The following is a 22,122-nucleotide window of genomic DNA, read 5'->3' as shown; positions in this document are numbered from 1 at the left end:
CTTGCCGTGAGTCTCCCTTCCACTTTTTGCTGATGTGCCTCAGATGTTTTTGCTGGTGTTCGATGCTCAGGGCACTGCGCCACGGCCAATCCGTGCCGCAGTGCAAGTGCTCGCTATATAAAGTGTATCCGTAATTGATTTCCATGATTGGATTATTTGGTTTACTGTCAGTCCCCAGTAACGTGCACCAGGAGTGCCGGGGCTTGTAGATACAAATGCTGCTAGTGGGCCTGCAGCGCTGGTTGCGCCACCCACCGAAGAGGCCTCGGAAAAGATGTCTCGGGTCCTCCATTGCAGACCCTGCGTACAGTCTGGTACTGTCACGCTGACTGTGCAAGTGCCCACACTTGCCAGTCCCTAAACTTTCCCTAACCTTCATATCAGTCACCCCTATGGTAGGCCCAAGGGCAGGGTGCATTTTAAGCGTAAGGTAGGACAAGCCCTGTTGTGTGTGGCATGTCCTAGTAGTGAATTACCGCACTTTTTCAGTCTTCACTATTGAAGGGCTGCCTGTTCTCTTAGGCCATGGTGAGCGGCTGGAGCTATTACACGCTATAGTCCCGGCGGAACACGGTGGCATGTCGAGTTTGGTATGCCTGAACTCAAAATAATAAAAAACTTCCTCTAGCAAGGTTTATTTTAATATCCTGGGTTTGCAACTGCTACTTTTAGAAAGTGAGCATTTGCTCGCCTGACTATTTCAGGCCACCTCTGGTAGGATGTGTATCTGCTGTCTGGGTTTGTGTGAGTGACAGGGCTGGGGAATTCCTAGGGACAGTCGAGGTGACCAGGTGGTGAATAGAGTGCTTATACCAGGATGGGTGGGCAGAGTAGTCCTTGACTCTGAATAGGGTTGTGCTCCACCACCACAATGCTGGCTCCACCCCCTGCAGAGCGTCTGATGTCCCTGCCCTGCAGCCCGAAAGAAGACGGCAGCGTCCTGTCAACAGAGTACTCCAAAACCGGGTTGAACCAGGCTCAGGTCCCCTGGCCTGCCAAGACAAAAGAAACCGAGTATAAAGGTAGGAGCACTGCTCCTATGAAATTAGATCCAGTTTTGACCACGATAAACCTCTGCCCGACTAGAAGGACCAAGAGAAGCTGAGGAGAAGGAATCCTGCAGTGGTGCCTTGCTGAGGACGGAGAGGAAAAGACCAGAAAGGACTTTGAAGACTTGTGCCTGAAACTATCTCCAAGGGCTTGATCATGAGCTTGCCCCCTGAACGGAACCCCAGGACCATTGGGTTCTATTCTGCCTATGCCCGTTTACTGTTGGGCCTTTAGTTCTTACTCCCTCGCCGGAGTGGTGACTCGGGTGGCTTCGCCCTCCAAGGTCGTGGCAGCTCGGAGCCTGGTCGCCCCGCCGCAGAGAGCCCCGCTCAAGCTTGAGTCGCTCTTCACTTCAGTGCCGAGCCGCCCGCTCTCCTGTCACCTCGCCTGCTATGGAGCACGCTGTGCGCCTCTCACCTCTCCCGCCGGAATCTGCACGGAGCGCATCTAATAGCCTCGACGGTCCGTACGTCGTAACGTACTCAACTGTCTCGCTTTGCCCTCCTGCATACCAAGGCTGTGCCGCACCTCAAGAAGGCCTTCCGTACTGTGGTACCGAAGGTCCGGTGCTGCACCCGTCTGCCCAAGAATGCGATGCCCCACACAGATCCACAGGTACGAACTGGTGTGCTAAGAAGTAGTACGCCCGCAGGCCTGAACTGCGCCTCGCCCCGTGAGCTGCATCAGATCCCGGATCGCCACAACTCTCCATACCGTCCCACTCACCCGCCTCGCACCTCGAGGGGCCTCCGAGCCGGATAGATCCTTTGGAGAACCGTTGGCCTCGACCAGGGTCCGCCCTCACCAGTAGCCACGCCTGAAACGCCTCTATCCCGAGTTCGCATCGGATACAGTGTCCGCAATGTTTGTTTTCCCTGTCATCGTACCTTGCTAACCAAGAACACTTAAGAACAATTGCCTATTTAAATCTGGTGGCCTTCATTCGCTAAACGTTATATGGTCTTGTGATAATTCTGCATATATTTTTACATAAAGTCTATGTATTTTTTGTTACAATCCTACGACTGGTGTCTGTTTGTGGTGGGTCAGTGGGTTTCCTGTATGTGATCATAAATGCTTAACTAACTATCGCCCTGAAGATTAGCCTTGTCTGCTCTCGCCACACTACCTAGAGGGTGAGCAAGGGTTATTTCTAAAGGAGTAGTCCTCTTACCCTGACTAGAGGAGAGGGTCCCTGTTTGTCACAAGTGCATACCTGTGCCAACCAGAGACCCCCGATTCTAACACCCAGCAACATCTAGGAGGCACAGTAAGAGTCTGGTAAAGACACCAATGCAAACAAAGTACACCAATGAGCCTAACTGGGTTGAAGAAGTCTGGATCCTCATCACATATGAAAACGGTCCAGACCACCATTAAAAGCTTGTTTTGGTCGGAGGTGCCATTTGAATGCAACAACCCAACGGCACGTCTGTATAATACAATGCTGGCTAAAATGTTAGCGCTGGACCTTCTCCCTTTTTCTTTCTTGGAAGGGGTGGGTTGTCTAGAATTTGTGACAACAGTCTGCCCTAAATGGAAGGTTCCTAGCCGGTCCTATTTTGCCAGAGTTGTCGTTCCAGCACTACATCAAGATGTGCTGGACGTGATTGGGGCAGCTTTGCAGAAGAGTGCAGTTTACACTATTCACCTGACAACAGACATGGAGAAATACTGCAGTAAACATTTTGGAGGATTTTAACAGTGAGGTCTTTCAATGGCTGCAGCCAAGAAGGTGCATGATTGGTTATGTTTCCACAGATAATGGCAGTAATATAGTTAAGGCCATGGCTGATGGCGGCTATTTGAGAGTGCCGTGTTTGGCGCACAGCATTAACATTATTGTTCAAGATTTCTTGAAAAAAGAAAACACAGTCAGCAAGTTACTGACCACCTGCCAAAGAATCTGCACACATTTCAGCCATTCTTTTAAGGCCCGGAAGCAGCTGAGGATCATTCAACATGAACGTAGAGTGCCAGTCAGAGGACTCATCCAGGAGGTGGAAACACGTTGGAACTAAACCTTCTACATGCTTGAGCGTCTGTTTGAGCAGTAATTGGTAATCAATGAGTATGTCTTTCATGCACGGGGTGCTTCTATGAAAGACATGAGGCTAGAGGTGGAGGAATGGACCTAGTTAAAAGCCTGACAGATATGCTTTGTCCTTTTGAGGTCTTCACGCGTGAAGTCAGCAGGGAGCACTGTACTTTGGGCAAAGCTATCCCATTGTTGCGCATGCTAGAGCACCAACTGAAGGCGGTGTCTTCAACGTTCTGAGTTGATGCTGAAAAACAAGACACATATCGGTTGGCGGAGAGCTTATTAAGCCGCCTAGTTGACAATGCAAGGCTTAAAGCAATACATTCAGAACAACATTACATTTGTGCCACTATTCTGGATCTAAAGGTACAAAATGGCACTGGCCAGCAATACATTCATTCCTTTTTCTGAAGCGGATGTTTCCAAGTACAAACATTGGCTAGCTCTGTCAGCCACTCAGTTCGAAAAAGAGCTGCAGGAAATTGAAGGAACCACCACAAGTACTACTGAAGCAGCAGGCCATCCGGCCTCAAGGTCCACTTCTGTGACCAAAGGCAGTCACTTTCCCTCAGAGCCGTTACTGACACCAGCAACCGTATCATCATCACCTGCACCAGGCCCAGCCATAATATTGTCGGAAGCAGATTGGATAACTCATCAAGGGTTTGCTAGTTCCAGTGTTGATGCAAAGGCAACAGATGGTACGCAAAGTGGAGCACCCCTGGAGGACCTTGAGTGGATGGTGCAGGCCATTATGGATGACCCAACAGAGGTCTTCTTTGATCAGAACCCATTGGTGTATTGGTATAGGAAAAGACTTCAATGGCCACTGATCACCAAGCTGATTACATTATTTGGCTTGCCCACTCGCAAGCGTGTCTTCTGAACGTGTTTTTAGTGCTGCTGGTGCCATTGTAACTTCAAAAAGGACCCGCCTCTCGCCCAAAAATGTGGAGAGGTTAACAATGATCAAGATGAATAAGCACTTCATACCACCAGATTACAAAATACGTGAATCCATGCAGGAAGAGGAGGACACCGATTTAGGTGACGGAAGTTCTTCTCTGTTAGCTGACCTACTCCCGTTTCAATTCACAGAGTTTGAGGATGAGCTCTACTTCCCTGACACCTAGGCTTGAAATACTTTTTTTTTTCGTCCTTATTCACTTTTATTTCTGTGTGTCTTTCTTTGTTTTGCAACTTTTAGCACAACAAATTTCTAATCACAACAAATCCATCAGCAGCACTGTCTTCGTCTTACTTCCCTATTGAAGGTTTCTCTGTCTGCATTCCTGAAGTTCACAAGTTTACAACTCAATCATGCTCCTCAATCTTCCTCCTCCAGACTCCCCCTATCCATTTCCCTCAAGGCAGATGGCTGGATTACCCAGAATCAAGAAACTGTCACTTCGTAGACAAGTCCCCTAAAAAGAAGTGGGACTGGAATGACTGACTATGCTGATGGTTACTTCTGAAATTGACATGAAAGGCTGCCCTGCGGCCCTTCACTTAAGAATAAGATGCTGACAAAAAGTGGAACAGGTAAGGAATGATGAGATGGCATGCAGTGGACAACACTGGCTGTCTTCCTCTGATGAAAGCAATTGCTGTTTGTTTGTTGTGCATAAAATTAATCCTATGTGTTCTGTTATTATTTCATCTTTTACACACTAAATGTTATTCAAGTCTACTCTGTTTACCTTGATTACTGCAAATTGTACTTCTACTGCAGGGGCCACTACGTTGGATAATGTTTTAATATGGAAAATGTCCTTGGACTTACTGTTTGTGAACTGTGACTGCATGAACAACAGTGAGTTTACCAACACCATGATGATTGATGATGAGTCATGATGACCAAAGTTACATAATATATTTACAGTCACTCACTGGGATGGATGGATCATCATCAGAGGTTTACGGAAGAAACTTGGCCATTTCGTGAGTGGCAAACAGGTAAACAAGTCAACAATCACCACAGCAGAACTACATGTCTGTCTAGTCGTGGTATGGAGTGGTCGAGCCAGTGTAGTGTTATGACAGAGTCCAGACAGCGGTTCATGTAAAATTGCCGCTATGTGGCTTGCTGTATAAAATTAGATCTGCTTTGTCTGTCTGTGTCAAAGAGGTATGCTACATGGAGGTTGGTTCACTCAGTGCTGCCTGCCTTGACCGTCTGCATGGCCCTGGCCTGCTGTATGCTAATTATTATCCTGGAAAAAGAGACTCAGAGTAGGCACTTTAGAAATGATGCATGTATGTAATACTGTCGCCTCTGAAAGTGAAAGTGTTATTTTTGCACTATACACCGTACCTTATATTTTTCCTCCGGGGTGTTTTAATATCCCTTTCTGTTTTTCCATCGACAATTACAGGCCGGCACTTACCCTGCGCAATGGGAGAAACATTAACTCAGGCTTATCTTAGCAATCCGCAATCCGCATCCACCAGGCAGGCAGTGGTTAATGTGGTCACCCAGATTGATGAACGGAGTGCTCGACAGAAAGGAGGAGTACTGCGAATAAGAGGAATGGCTGGATGCATGCAACTTCCCAATTTGACCAGGACCACTACAACATACAGTTACAGTATCCACTTCACTTGTCCTTATCTTTTAAATAATGTTATTGCTGTGAACTTCTATAAGTGCGACTCTGTGCGTTTGCTCTCTGCTTCAAATTCATCCCTACAGCTATTTGATAAGTTTCTTTGCTATTTTTAAAACTAATGTAATGTACTACTAGGGGGCCGATTCCGATTCGGGAAAAAACACTCCAAATAGCCGTTCGGAGCGTTTTTCCCATACGAATCGTACCCTGCAATGTCCCCCGTACGTACGACGAAGTACAATTCGTACCAGGAGCCGTACTCCGTACGAGTTGTACAGAGACCGTACGACTCTAATCTCTGTATGATTCTCCATCGGAACCCTCTGTATGCAACATCTGTACGGTTCGCGGCTGGTTTTTACAACCCAGAAAGTACGATACGTGTCGGGTATGCACTGTACGACCCATTTTGTACGGGAGCTGAAAAGTGCTGTAAAAGCAGAGTGTGTGCCAAAACAGGTACGGAACGGCCCCCCCGGTACAGTGCATACCCCCCATGATTGCTGGGATACGCACCGTACCCCTGCGATCATTGGGTGTATGAGCCGTACCCCATGTATGATGGGTGTACGAGCCGTACCCCATGTACGATGGGTGTACGAGCCGTACCCCATATACGAAGGGTGTACGAGCCGTACCCCATGTACGATGGGTGTACGAGCCGTACCCAATGTACGATCGGTGTGAAAACCGTACCCCATATACCATGGGTGTACAAGCCGTACCCCATGTACGATGGGTGTACGAGCCGTACCCCATGTACGATGGGTATACCCATTGTACATGGGGTATGGCTCATACACCCATCGTACATGGGGTACGGCTCGTACACCCATCGTATATGGGGTACAGCTCGTACACCCATCGTATATGGGGTACGGCTCATACACCCCATGATCGCTGGGGTACGCACCGTACCCCTGCGATCATGGGGTGTACGGACCGTATGGTGTGTATGTGTTTGTGTGCTTTTCCGTATGACTTGCCCTTACCTGACGTGGACTGTACGAATCGCGTCCTCATACCCCGGTCCGGATCGTACTCGTCGGGTCGTACGGCATGTATACGAGTCATACGACATGTGTACGAGTCGTACGTTCACGGTTTTAGCCTTGCAATACGTACGGATCATGATAATTCGGACGGATTCACGGAATACGGATCGTACTACACGACTCGGACGGACGGGTACGATTCATACGGAGAGGGCTTCGGATACAAATCGTACGGACGTTTTTTTATCGGAATCAACCCCTACGTGTTTATTCTCTCTGAGGGCAGATAGGCAAGTGAAATTGTGTAATTACTGTAGCCCTGTATTGTCCAATTGATTAGTACTAGTTAGCAAGTTGTAGTAAGTACTACTTTTCAGTAACCTAACCTTTCATTTAGCAAACAACTTCATGCATGCACTTCTTTTATGTCCCTTAAAAGATTTATGGATATCTTCGTATCCAAACATTTGTTTTTTCTTCATTTGTTGTTTGCCCATGCTGTGTTTTTTTCTCTCTCCAAAAAACTTTCTCAAAAACCCCATTCCCATCCATTTTTCAAACCCTAACACTCTTACCCCGGGCTGTGTGCTTTTCATTGAGGTGTGACTAAATGACACCAATAATTCCACACACTTGCTGATAAGGTCAAAATTAACAGAAAATCAATTTCCTAGGCAGATCAAGGAATCCGACGATATATTCTAATTCTGCTGACACACACCCATGAGTAATTGCAAATCAATTAAGAATTTCAAGTCTGCCATCGGGTAGATTCATCATCAACAACATCCTCCTACATGTGATGAAAGCTTACGCTGCTGTGTCCTTCAGTACTAGTTCTTGTAGTAGCCATAATCCACGTAACTAGTAGTTAACTTTTGATTGAATACTTTAGCATTGCTTAGGCTACAATTTATGGCACTGTTCTTGTGTACTGTACTATCGTACTGTTTTAATGCTCCTCTCAGGCCACTCAATGTCTCATTTCCTTTTTTGTTCATATGCTGCTACTACCAGTGTGTACCTCTACTACTACCACCACAACGTGCCATTTCATCTGTCCAGGATTCCATAGCCAACCTTAATCGCCATTTGCCATGCAGCCAGCCCTGTCCCTAGTCCTATTCTCAAACACGAATCACAGGTATTATAAGCATTTTGGGGGAGGAAGAAAAATAAAGTAGGAGGAGAGGAGAGACTGACGGTAGTACTAGTAATATAGTAGGACAATTGAATTCACTAACTCTGTCAGTGGCACTTTGGTACAAATTTGGGGTGATTACTTAGACAATTTGAATCAACCAGCCAGTTAAGTTTCAGGAAAACAAAGTCACAGTTAACCCCCCTGCCTCCCCCAGAAAACATAAATGCGTATGCTATGTTTAAGTGGTAAATAAATAATTATTTCAACCCTAACACAAATAAACTATCCCACAAGACCCTACCCACCCTCCTCCCTAACCCCAACCAATGTCCAGGAAATGTCCCCAAAAGTTCCAAAACCCCAATGCCCAATTCCCACCCCCCAAAAGTCTTTAAAAAAGGGGCAAGGGTCGGTCTCTCTCTCTACTTTGGCCGGCGGTGTTCTGTGCCCAGGTGGTCACGCAGCTCTCTCCGGAGAGCCTTGAGCAGGACTTTCTGCCTCTCCACCTCCTGCTCAAGGTAGGCCACTCACAGGGTTAGGCGGTGCACACGCATCTTGCAAGTACTGTGGGGGGCAGCTGTTGGTTTTGCTGTTCGGCGGCAGCGGGTAGCTGCCGGACCATGGCACCGTACCGCTGGAGGATTGCACTGGTGTATGACTCAGGGGCAGTGGAGGAGGATGCAGCTGTTGTTGTTGACTGAGAGTCATCCTCCTAAGCCACCAGCCGCTGATATTCGGTGACAATTACAGATTCGCATTACTGTTACCAGTACATTCAGGTGGGGAAGCTCTTACTTTTCTATTACGGGTAGCACCGGCCATACTCTGTTACAAGGGCTACTGCTCAATTAATTTAACTTTCACCCTGCCCTGCCCCTGACTTCTACAAAAGGAAAATGAAGAAGATAATATGATCATCTATCCCTTCACATGATATTTGCTTATATAAGGGATGACTTTAGGTGCTTTGTTTTTATTGATTGAGTGAACACCGATAGGCCACACATGAATGACAGAGTTGAAAAAAAATTATTAACATAGGTAGTGAGTGGTCCCCGTAATCGCCGGAGGAAGGCACTTGTGACTTGATAATGTGAACTATACAATATAGATACACAATATATGCTGTGCTTGCGAACTACTGTTAGTCAAGGGAGCAATCTGAAAAATTACAACTTCTACTTTCCTCGGCTTTGCTACTCTGGCACGGACGTGCGGTGTTACATGCTCTTCAAACTAACAATCTTCATACAGTGACTGTCTACTCTGTCTACTCTACATACACCTATGCTATCTATGAGGAAGGTACCATCCAGGCATACATCCATTCAAAGTAAATGTCAATCATTCTTCTTAATGTCTCAATTGGACAAATCTTACTTTTTCTCACCAAAAAACACCCTTTTTACTTTATTTTATAAACCGCCACCCATGGATCTGTGCTTGACTTGCATTTGAATTTAACCCAAAAGTTATATTGCGCACACATACAGTTTCTGTTTCACCCACCCAGGCAGTCCTCTTTTCTTTCTTGTTCCACCCATCCTTGCTTCAACCGGTCATGCATCAGATTCCTACCAGCCACCTCTGCCTGCATTCTAAAACACGTATCATTCTTTGCCAGTCATTAATTTTACTCGCTCGTCCTTACTCCTTCCTTACACCCTTCTTTCCCTTTTCGCTCATCCCATCCATCAAGTTCATCTCTGATCTGACTTGGCTTCTTGATAAAACTTTCACAGCTGAGTTGAAGTCAAATTTAGAGGAGGCCATTGATTACTCGTCAACTCCCACCGCTAATGCTATTGCTAATGCAAAGTCCAGGGTGACTGTCTTCTACCTGGTTAACAAAAACTTAGTTCTAAATTTGTAAGTCTTCTTAACAGTAAAGTGTACTTGTACTGTACAACATACACCCCTGCAGCGAGCCTACTCTGCAATCTCAATAAGTAAGGAATATAATAGCTTACCACTGCCCACCACTACCGAGGCATCCCCCACAGCAGTTCCTGCGGCCAATGGTGGCACGGCAACCGCCCCTGGAGTGACCATCTGCGCACTGGTGTTTGTCTTTGCCGATGGTGTTCCGCCTAGAAAAAACATTTTATATTTTTAGATGCCATATACACCACTCCCTATTTTGTCTAGGAATGAAAAAAAATGATACTACATAAAGAAATTTAATTATTTGTGACTCTCTAGTCTAAATAAAAATTCCCTTTTCAGAAGGGGAGAGTGTTTTTATTTATGCTTAGCCATAACATGCTGCACTTTTTGACACAACTGATGAATGGTTGCTTTTTAATGCGCACCTTTTTTCTCATAACAGACAGAAGATTCCCTTCTACGAACAAGAGCATTATGTTACTCATCATCATCACCACCAGTACTTTAAGTTCCAGCCAGGTGAGGGGTCTCCCACAATTAATGTGTAAATCAGCCACTGTTCAGTTTTCATGAGTTCACTGTTTCTCTACTATGAAGTTGATTTTAATAAATGTTTTTATATAATGCACAATTGAAAATTAATATACAGAGTACACACAGAGCTAGTTGTTTTACTTTTAATAAAGCTTTAAAACTTACATAGACTCTGTGGTTTTTGGTCATGAGTGAGTGGGCTAAAGGGTTTGCAATTTGCAAGCATGATTCCGTGATTCTGAGTGGTCGGGGCTCTGACTCTGTACTCTTATGTTCTGGGTTGTATAATCATTGGGGATCATCGCTGCATTCGGGAGAAAAATAATGACTCTGACACACTAGCTAGTCAGTAAGGAGATTGGGGGGTTCAACTTCTGTAATGACTGAGGTATGTGGAAAGTCTAACTGAGCCTATTATCCCCAATGCCCATTTTCTTGCCCATAGTTCTGCATGTGCAGAATAGTTCCTGCAACGGTAGTAGTATGTCCTCCTATCCAATCAAAAAGTAAACTAGTATCTTATTCTTGGTGGCCATTGACATTTTATTGTTGGGAATTGTCAAAGCATAAACCTTAAGAAGACTTCAATAGACATTATGGACAACCCAGAGGACTGCACTCAGTGCCTAGAGCTATTGCTGAATAGGAGTTTTGTTTAACACCTTTTGCCAACTGTGCAAGCTTAGCTAGCTACACAGACAGACTAATTATAAAAAATAGTAGTAGCACAGAGAATCATAGTAGAGGCAGGATAAGAATTTAGAAACAGTCTACAAGAAAATCAAAGACGATTTAGGAAAAAATAGAATTATGATGAACATTTGGAATAAATAGGTGCTGTAAAAGTTAGGGAAGTATAAATATTAATATTAACAGGAAAACTTACTGAGGCCAGCAGAAGAGCCCTCGGCGGACTGATCCTGGCCTTCCTGCTCCGCCGGCGCCACCACCGCCACCTCTGTCCTCTTGCCCCTGGGAGGAGCTGATGTACATGAAAGAAAGACAGAAACATGGATGATTGTTGTCAACAAAATCAAACATTTCAAAAAAACAATAACAAATTATTTCGGGGAAATAAACAACAATTGCACTAAATGTATTGACCTATCTGATGTGGTCTACTAGGATATTAGTATTGCTGGATTCGCGGACCGTCTACTTGGAAAGTTATGTAACTCACTAAACCAACTACAAAAAGGTTCTACTAGGACTGGCAGCACTCAGCAGCACGCGAAGTGACAGACACAGTCCGTCATGATTGCAGACCACTAAAATATTTCCTACTAAACAACAAGTCATAATATACTCAACCTATCAATCCACCACCACTACCTCTTCTTAGTGGCAGGAGTACAAAGGAAGGACTGGACTTGAGTCTCTAGTCTCTCTAGCATTACGCAGTTCTGTAAAGTACACTCATACATAATCACTCAGGCCAAATGAACACGAAATTTAAAGCAAGTAAGCATAGGTTTTTAACCCACTTACTTGCACTATAATATTTGGAAACCCACCGCTCTTTGCGGGTCCTTCTCCTTGCCTTCCTGATTCTGGCGGCCATATTGGGGGTAAGCGGGACGCCATCCCTCGCACGGTCTAGTCATCACAAGGACGCTAGACCTTCTACAAAAGGCGGACAAACTAGGTGCTCAGCCGTGTTCATAATTTGGGGGCAATGGCAGTAGTGCAAGTGCACTGCAGTAGTTTAAAGCGTGCTGCGCTCATTAGTGCGAATTGCGAGTTGTATATCGGCATCAGTTTTAAAACGCCCGTTTTTAACCAACTTACTTGCACTATAATATTTGGAAACCCACCGCTCTTTGCGGGTCCTTCTCCTTGCCTTCCTGATTCCGGCGGCCATATTGGGGGTAAGCGGGACGCCATTTCTCGCACGGTCTAGTCGTCATAAGGATGCTAGACTTTCTACAAAAGGCGACCATGCAAACACGCAGCAAGCACGCGCAGCGGGTCCGCCGCCATTCCGGCGGAGTTACGCCAGAGTTCAGCCCGTCTGTGCCCGTCCGGGCCCAGACGGGCTCAGGGCTAGATCCACTGGCAAATTTTCCAGAGGTCGGTATCAGGTATACTAGAAATGACCTTATACTACTACGACCCCCAAAAGATGCGACCTGCTATTACATCCACAAAGGAGAGAAACCTTTTTTAAGTTGCAGGATATGCAGGATGGGCCAGAGAGTAAAGGGAAAAAATGCCTTGCTAATGGCTTTGCTGAATTGTAGGTCACTTCCTAGTCATTCCATAGAAATTAATTCACTCGTGCAAGATCACGAGTTGGATATTCTGTTTTTAACAGAAACCTGGACCACAACCTGTTCAGGGCCAGATATGGTGCAAGCACTCCCCCCTGGCTATCTAATATACCATTTGGATAGGCCTGTGGGGCGGGGAGGTGGTATTGCCATCCTCTATATTATTATTATTATTACATTTCTTATATAGCGCCAGAATCGACCCCCGAAGGGGTATCTCCGCGCTTGCCTTGGGAACCCGTCCTGGTTTTTTCCCGTAAGATAGCCCCTACAGGGCATCCCCAAGGTGAAAGCCAGGCATCCCGCCGCGGGGGGCCGTTGTGGAGATTAAGCAAGCTTAATGCCCAGAGTTGCAGAGTGTGAACCCATGATTAGGTCAGGCACCGAAGCGAGAATTATCGAGTCCGTGGACATTTGAGCTCAACACCCTGCCGCGTCGGGAATTGAACCCTGGTCCCGGGTCTGACCTCTGCTTCAGGGTCTGCCTGCTCTAACCAGGGAGCCACACTTCTCCACGTTTGCCTGTAGAGCCCAGGATGGGAGGGTTTATGACTTTGAGAGCTGTCAATTTTCATTACGGATGTCGTCCACGACCTCGGTATGAGGCCTTCTGGTGTATCGCCCACCGGGGTGTGTGGGCAATTTTGTCAGCTCGCTCATGGAAACTGTTACGCTTTTGGCATCATCGACAGCCAATTTTGTGGCACTTGGAGATTTTAATCTCCATTTTGACGATCCAGCATTGGCTGTTGACCTGCAGTGCGATCTAAAAGCTTTCGAGATGAGGCTAATTAACTCAGGGGCCACGCACAGTAAGGGCCATTTACTCGACCCAGTCTTTTCTAATATTGACTGCTTTAAAGCCCTGCCCTCCTTGGCTTTGCCTTGGTCAGACCATTTTCTGGTTCCTCTCACTTGGCAGTGTGAACTAAAGGACGCAGCTACCCCAAGGATCTATACTGTTGAAAGGGCCTGGTCTAGGCTGCCAGTAGATAGCTGGACCACTAACCTTGAAGCTACGTGCCCCTGCCCAGTGTTGGATCCAATAATCGCAGATGTGAACCTGGAAAATTGGCTGACCAGCTCCCTGGACGCCATTCTCCCTAAAAAGAGAATGCTGAAGAGGGAGAAGAGAGTGGGCTCAGCCCCTTGGTACACCCAGGAATTGAGAACTCTTAGGAAAGGCTGCAAGAGGTTGGAGCGGATTTGGAGAAAGGATTGGGGGGAGGTAAGCCGGAAAGAGTATCGCGCAGCAATTAGAGGATATAAAGCCACTCTTCGGGACGCCAGAGGTAGGTTCTTTGAGGAGAGAATTGGCAATTCTGCTAACTCCTCTAGAGAGTCCTTTAAAGTTTTCAGAGATCTCCTGAAACCCCCTGAACCTCCGGTTAACCATGATAGTCCCAGAGAGAAATGTAAGGAACTGGCCAACTATTTCCACATGAAAGTAGAAAATATCTTAAGCTCCCTACCTCGACCGGCCCAGGAATTAGATATAGGTAACCAGCTGGGTTCTGTGGAAATTGAGCTTGAAGCCTTTGGACCAGTGACCACCGACAAAGTTCTTAAGGTGCTAGGGGTCATAAAGAGTGGCTCGCCTAGGGATCCTGTTCCGATGAGAGTTCTGAAACAGGTAGCAACTACCATCGCCGCCCCAGTAACTGATCTCATCAATTCATCTTTTATGCAGGGGGTGGTGCCACCCAGTTGGAAAAAAGCAGTAGTAAAGGCCCTCCTGAAAAAGCCTGGTCTGGATCCATCTGACCTGGCAAAATTCAGGCCGATTTCCTTGCTTCCCGGGCTCGGTAAGATCGCGGACTGGTGAACCGTCGACTGTCATATTTCCTGGAGTCTAATGGCTTGCTGCGGGACTCCCAAACGGGATTCAGGCCAGGCCAGGGCACTGACACCACCTTTCTGGCAGTCGTGGAAGAAGCCAGGAGCATTTTGGATTCAGGAGGATCGGTGCAGTGATCCTCCTGGACCTCAGTGCGGCTTTTGACACCGTGAACCATCAGGTGCTGCTCCAGCGGCTGTCAGATGTAGGCATTACAGGGATGGCCCTGAAGTGGCTCGCGTCTTTCCTGAGCGACTGGACTTATCAAGTCTGGGAAGGTAGTTAACAGTCAGCATCGATCCCCCTCCAGTGTGGTGTGCCCCAGGGCTCCTCCTTGAGCCCTACATTGTTTAATGTTTATTATTATTATTATTATTATTATTAATAGAATTTTTAGAGCGCGAACAATGGCCCATGGGCGTCTCGGCGCTAGAATATCTGCAGAATTTAACCGGTGAGGGGAAGAGTAGGTCTACTGATTAAAAAGCCAGGTCTTAAGTTGTTTATGGAAAGACCAGAGTGAACGGCTTGATTTGATTGAGGGAGGCAAAGTATTCCAAAGTTTGGGGGCTGAAACAAGAAATCTTCTGTCTCCCCATAAAACAGATCTACTGCGAGGAACCACGAGATCATTTAGACTGGAGGAACGTAAGGTTCTAGAAGGACAGTAAGGAATCAAATTTTGAGTGAAGAAAGCAGGTCCCATGTTGTGCAAGGCCTTGAACACTATACAGAGAGCTTTGAATTTTATCCTATTCCTGATAGGTAGCCAGTGTAATTCTCTAATGGTTGCAGAAGCAGAATGGTATTTGGGGATTCTGCCCAGAAGCCTGGCGGCTGAGTTTTGGATTATTTGCATTTTATTCAAAACTCTTTCTTGTGCATTCAAGAACAGAGCATTGCAATAATCCAGGGTCGACAGTACCAGTGAGGTGACCAAGGTTTTGCCAGCTGAATCGGGAAGGAAAGGAAGGATTTTCTTGATTAGCCTCAATTTATGAAAAGCGGCGGACGTGATCTGGTTAGCATGTGAGAGAAAGACGGTCATCAAAAATGACTCCCAGATTCCTCACCTTGCTAACAGGCTCAGGGGGAGGGCCTAATGATGAGGGCCACCAACAAGAGGACCATTCCGGGGTCAGATGACCGAAAATAACTACTTCCGTCTTGCCGGAATTTAATTTTAGGCAATTGGAAGCCATCCAGTTCCCAATTGCCAACATGCCCTGATTGAGATCATCGGCTTTTTTGTGGCCGTCATTCTTAATGGCATTGTATGGCCCCGCTTGAGGGTGTGGTGGCACCATTCGGTATTAAAACTATCAGTTATGCAGACGACACCCAGCTGGTGGTGGCTCTTTCCCAGCTGGTGAATCAACCTGACTTACTTCACTTATGCTTGTCCAAGGTGCACACATGGATGTGCAACTCAGCATTAAAACTGAATGGCTCCAAAACAGAGATGATGCTGTTGGGCCATTATGTGCTCTCCTTGCCGCCAAGCAGCTGGCCTAGTTGTCTTGGCGATCCCCCAAACCCCAAAAATGAGATCAAGAGCCAGGGGGTGTGGCTGGAACAGGAGTTAACTTTTAAGACCCATGCCAAAAAAAATGCAGGAGTCTGTTTCAGCCTTCTTCAGTCAGCCCGTAAGGTCCTGCCTCTTCTTCCACCTGTTTCCAGGAAATTACTCATCAAGGGACTAATTGTATCGAGGCTGGATTATAGTAATGCGATTTTTCTGGGTGCTCCGGAAGCAATGCTCAATAAACTCCAGCAGGTGCAAAACGCAGCAGCAAGGCTGCTGATGATCATCCCTAGGAGGCAGTCAGCTAAACTGGCATTAAGAGCACTGCACTGGCTTCCGGTGCGGGAGAGGGTAAAATTTAAATCCCTCTGTACGGCTCACAAAATCCTTCAGGGGAAGGGACTTCCCATCTTGGGGAGTATGGTGCTCCCCTATATAGCTACCAGAGCCTTGCGCTCGGATCATAAATATCTGTTGCAAACTGTCAGAGTGAAAAGAGCCCGGACGGGTGGCAGAAGATTCTCAGTGAACGCGGCCAATTTGTGGAATGCGCTTCCTTTGAATCTACGTTCTGAGACCTGCACTATGCGGTTCCGGAAACTACTCAAGACCCACCTGTTCCCCGCTTAATGTTTCCTTTCTATTACTAGCCTCTGGAGCCTTGGACAAGCGCTGGGATGCCCGAGGGTAACCGCGCGCTATACAAAATTCCAAATAATAATAACAGTAGCACCGCCACTGACTGAGCAGGCGAGCACCTGCAATCAAAGAAGTTTTAGAAACATTAGAAACATAATTTACCTGCAATGTAATCGGCAGCATTCTTGCACTTCCGAAAAACATGTATTTGCAATATAACACAGACCAGAAGAAAACAAAGTAGTTATTAAATAGCTACTAGTACTCACCAAGCCCAAGGATCTTGACGCCAAGCAGGTCGAGCAGGTCTTGTTCCCGGCCCAGTATGTCGGACCACCGGTGCGTCAACTGGCTGTAGGTGCGCTGGACCCCTGACTCTCGATACATGGCCCGGCACACCTTACCCCATAGCTGGCGATGCTCCCGGAGGCCGTATCCAGTACCGGGCCTGCCGCCTGCTGCGATGGTCTTGGGGAGGTGGCGCTGCACAATAAAGACCACGCTGAAGACCTCCCTGGGACTTGCAGAGTCCCCCCTTAAATGCCCGCAAGGGAGCCGGCTGCGGGGTGTGGGACTCTTTCCCTTGGACTTGCTGGCTCCCTTTGATTGGTCCTGGGTTAAAGAAAGGAAAAATAGAAAATTGGGAAAAAAATGTAAATAAAAGAAAGAAGATAGCTAAAACAAAAAGTAGTTATTAAAGTAACAAAAAGTTGAAAAAACACAACATATAGAGAGATAGATGATGAGTACAAAAGAAAAAAAAAGTTCAAACAAACAAAGGATTACAAAGATTGAAGCAGGATAGAAAAGGCATGCCCAGAACCATAGCAATGAATGAAAAACAAGATGGCCGCGCCCATAGCAATCAAGTGGGTAAGTTTGCGCGATATTTTCCCTGCGAGCACGAAAAAACGGAAACATGCACACAATTGGGCCCCAGAACAGGAAATGCACAACGCGAGCATGCAACTAGTGCCCGGAAATGGAAATATGCAACGCGAACAGTGAAAACAAGATGGCCACGCACATATACGACCGCATGGGTAACTTTGCGGTAGCCGCGGGGAAAAAAAATCCTGCGAACTCGCAAAAATAAAAAAATCCGCAATCTCACGAAAGTTCGCGTATTTTGCGGACCACTAGTACGCTTTCGCACAAATTTTCATACCGCAAATTTGCAAAATTTGACCATAATACATTAGGAAGATTAAACTTTAAAGTGGCAAAATCTTTCTCGAAAAACCTAAAAATGCGAGAATATAAAAAAAACAGTAAAACAACCAACTTCTGAACTCACTGCAAATGATGAACACCTTTGCTCACCCTATTCAATCTGGACGCAACAAACAATGATGATGGTGTGGACCTTAACACAATATGCCCACAATTAGGATAAAGTTTGTATGGAACAAAACCTAAATCCCGCTTTTATCCACACCTTGCGACTGGCATTAAAGTAGGTACCTTTCACGAGGCGGTAATACACAACATCTATAATATCAAAACATCTAGACACATGGATAATCTCAATGAACAAGAAAGAAAAGCATTAGTAGACCTAACAGAGGACGATCAAATTGTAAAATAAATCACAGACAAAGAAGGAAATATCATTATCTCGGATAAAAGAGAATACATAAAAGAATCTCATTCACAGCTAAATAATCTGGAATACTATGCCAAGTTAAAGATGAACCCAACACCAAATTTCAAAAGAGAGTGGGACGTACAACTCGGTAGTGGTTAAATATGAATCTTCTAGATGAGGATGAAGCCAAATATTTAACAGTTGAACATCCAATCATGTCAACAATCTATTTTTTGCCAAAGATCCATAAACATTCCACAAGACCGCCAGGTCTACCTATAATTGCAGTGAAAGGCTCCTTATTCCAACCACTGGCAAACTGTGTGGATTTTTTTCTGATGGCTTTTTTGCACAATTTTACATCATACATGAAAGCACAAGTGATCTACTCAGACACTTGCAAAATACACCATGGCAAGAATCCTAACAGCTAATAACAATGGATGTGATTTCCCTTCATACCAACATTGAGAACAGGATTGATATAACAGCAGGTGAATATTTTCTGAAGAAACAAAATATTCAATATGACCAACACAATCATATGCTGTTAGAGATGATTAAACGTTGCTTGAAAAAAAATGTTTTTTGTTTGGAGAACAAATATACATCCAAACTAATGGCACAGCGATGAGCTTCTCCTTTAGTCCTAGTTATGCATGCCTGGCAATGAACTAGTGGCAGCAGAACCTTGCCAAGCACTCACACAATGCTCAATATGTCAACAAAACAGTTATCGGGTTGAGGTTTATTGACAAACGTCTGATAATTTGGAACGGTACAGAGGAAGAATTTGAGAAATACTTTAAAATTCTGAATGCAACGCAAGCAAACTTAAAGTTCACATATAATATCAGCCAGGAAAGGGTGACATTATTACACACTGAAATATACATAAATGAATGCAAAATCCAAACAACATAACATTAAAAAAAGACAGCAACAAAAGGCGTTCTGCTTGCGAACAGCTTTCATCAAAATACTCTAATCTATAACATCCCGTATGGAGAATTCTTATGGGTTAGAAGGATATGCTCTGAGAAGGAAGAATGGAAGAAACACAGTGAGTGTACTGCTCAAAGATTTAAATGCAGAGGATACTTAATAGGAATGAAAAAGAGGGGTAAAGAGAGATCTGAACAGAAAAAAAGAGAGGAAATTATCAAATTTAAACCCCAGAGAAAAAACCTACAACTATCCGGCTAATAACGCCATACTCCAAGGACTTCCAAAGAAACAACGACATTTTAAAAAAGCATTGGAAAATATTACAATTGGACCCAACAGTAGCGACAATCATGGGCAATCATCCAAATGTTACATTCAGAAGGGCGAAAAATCTGAAGGATACCCTAGTACTCAGCCATTTTTGGAAAAAAAAGAGGAAAACAACAAAATGGCTGTCCACAACACGTTTCAGGAAGTACCAAAACTGTAAAGTTTGTCAAATAGCGAAAATCACAAAAGAAGTAAAATGGGCAAACAAAGTGTAGAAAATCCAAAAACGAATCACATGCAAAATGCAATATGTGGTATACGTGATTGTGTGCCCATGTACCCTAAAATATGTCGGAAGTACAATATGCGAATTGAAAAAACTTATTTTAGGACATGTAAGAGCAATCATCAACAAGGACTGCAGCAATGCAGTGTCAAAGCATATGGAACTGGAACATAACGGTGACTGGAAATTGCTTACATTTTCATGGAATTGATACTGTGGAACAACATGCATGAGGCGGAAATGGGGATAGAAAGCTTCGCCGGAGAGATTCATGCCAAATCATGGTTATGCCCACATACACTACGTATGGCCTAAATCAGGATGAAGAATTGTTTGTTCATTTATAATGAACAGATTGCATTAGAACACTTCTAGAGAAGAAATTGTTTTAACCTACATTAATTAATTTGTGTTTGTGGAGGGTTATTGTTAACACTTGTTTTCAATTTGTGCTAAACCATGTCAGTCTTGAGTAGTTCTCAATTGAAAAATAACAAGGGAAAAATAGCTATCGATTTGCAATGTACATGATGATTATGATGTATATGTATTTGTACATTGTGAAGGAAGTGAATGAAAACCTAATGGATTAGTTTAGTTTAAAGCACATTGGTTTGAAATGAACTTTTATTTTGAGTGTGCATTCTATATTCCAAACAAACTGCATATTCCATAATGCTTAGCGATTTGAACAAACATGAAGTCACATGATTGTGAGTTTGAAATGTATTGACTCCCCAAAAAACGCAGTTGAACCGTGTCCAAGGTCTCAGGGAGACAGAAACACATTGGTTTGTTTTGTGGTAATTGCTCGTAAATAGGAAAGCTGAATTAAATTTGCTGATTAAAAAGCTGATTAAACTTTTACTCTCCATTTGATTCCCTGGCAGTCTCCAGTAGGTAGTTATAGTTAGGACCTAGTTTCCATAGGAAATCCGCAACATTCTATTGGGAATAACTTTGGCGCCTGTTTATGAATCTTCGCAAATTTCTCAAAGAAACACCCCATGATCGCTGGGGTACGCACCGTACCCCTGCGATCATGGGGTATACGGACCGTATGGTGTGTATGTGTTTGTGTGCTTTTCCGTACGATTCGCCCTTACCTGACGTGGACTGTATGAATCGCGTCCTCATACCCCGGTCCGGATCGTACTCGTCGGGTTGTACGGCATGTGACCGAGTCATACGGCATGCGTACGAGTCGTACGGTTCATGGTTTCAGCCTTGCAATACGTACGGATCACGTTGATTCGGGCGGATTCACGGAATACGGATCGTACTACGCGACTCGGACGGACGGGTACGATTCATACGGAGAGGGCTTTGGATACAAATCATACGGACGGCTTTTTATTGGAATCGACCCCTAAGTGTTTGTTCTCTCTGAGGGCAGATAGGCAAGTGAAATTGTGTAATTACTGTAGCCCTGTATTGTCTAATTGATTAGTACTAGTTAGCAAGTTGTAGTAAGTACTACTTTTCAGTAACCTAACCTTCCATTTAGCAAACAACTTCATGCATGCACTTCTTTTATGTCCCTTAAAAGATTTGTTGTTTGCCCATGCTGTGTTTTTTCACTCTCCAAAAAACTTTCCCAAAAACCCCATTCCCATCCATTTTTCAAACCCTAACCCTCTTACCCCGGGCTGTGTGCTTTTCATTGAGGTGTGACTAAATGACACCAATAATTCCACACACTTGCTGATAAGGTCCAAATTAACAGAAAAGCAATTTCCTAGGCAGATCAAGGAATCCGACGATATATTCTAATTCTGCTGACACACACCCATGAGTAATTGCTAATAAATTCAGAATTTCAAGTCTGCCATCGAGTGGATTTATCATTAACAACATCCTCCTACATGTGACGAAAGCTTACGCTGCTGTGTCCTTCCATACTAGTTCTTGTAGTAGCCATAATCCACGCAACTAGTAGTTAACTTTTGATTGAATACTTTAGCATTGCTTTGGCTACAATTTATGGCACTGTTCTTGTGTACTTTACTATCGTACTGTTCTAATGCTCCTCTCAGGCCACTCAATGTCTCATTTCCTTTTTTGTTCATATGCTGCTACTGCCAGTGTGTACCACTACTACTACCACCACAACGTGCCATTTCATCCGTCCAGGATTCCATAGCCAACCTTAATCTCCATTTGCCATGCAGCCAGCCCTGTGCCTAGTCCTATTCTCAAACACGAATCACAGGTATTATAAGCATTTTGGGGGAGGAAGAAAAATAAAGTAGGAGGAGAGGAGAGACTGACGGTAGTGCTAGTAAAGTAGTAGGACAATTGAATTCACTAACTCTGTCAGTGGCACTTTGGTACAAATTTGGGTGATTACTTTGACAATTTGAATCAACCAGCCAGTTAAGTTTCAGGAAAACAAAGTCACAGTTAACCCCCCTGCGTCCCCCAGAAAACATAAATGCGTATGCTATGTTGAAGTGGTAAATAAATAATTATTTCAACCCTAACACAAATAAACTATCC

The sequence above is a fragment of the Lissotriton vulgaris genome, chromosome 7 (assembly GCF_964263255.1).
Source record: "Lissotriton vulgaris chromosome 7, aLisVul1.2, whole genome shotgun sequence".
In the NCBI taxonomy this organism is placed as follows: Eukaryota; Metazoa; Chordata; class Amphibia; order Caudata; family Salamandridae; genus Lissotriton; species Lissotriton vulgaris.
Note: the sequence above shows the minus strand (reverse complement) of the source record.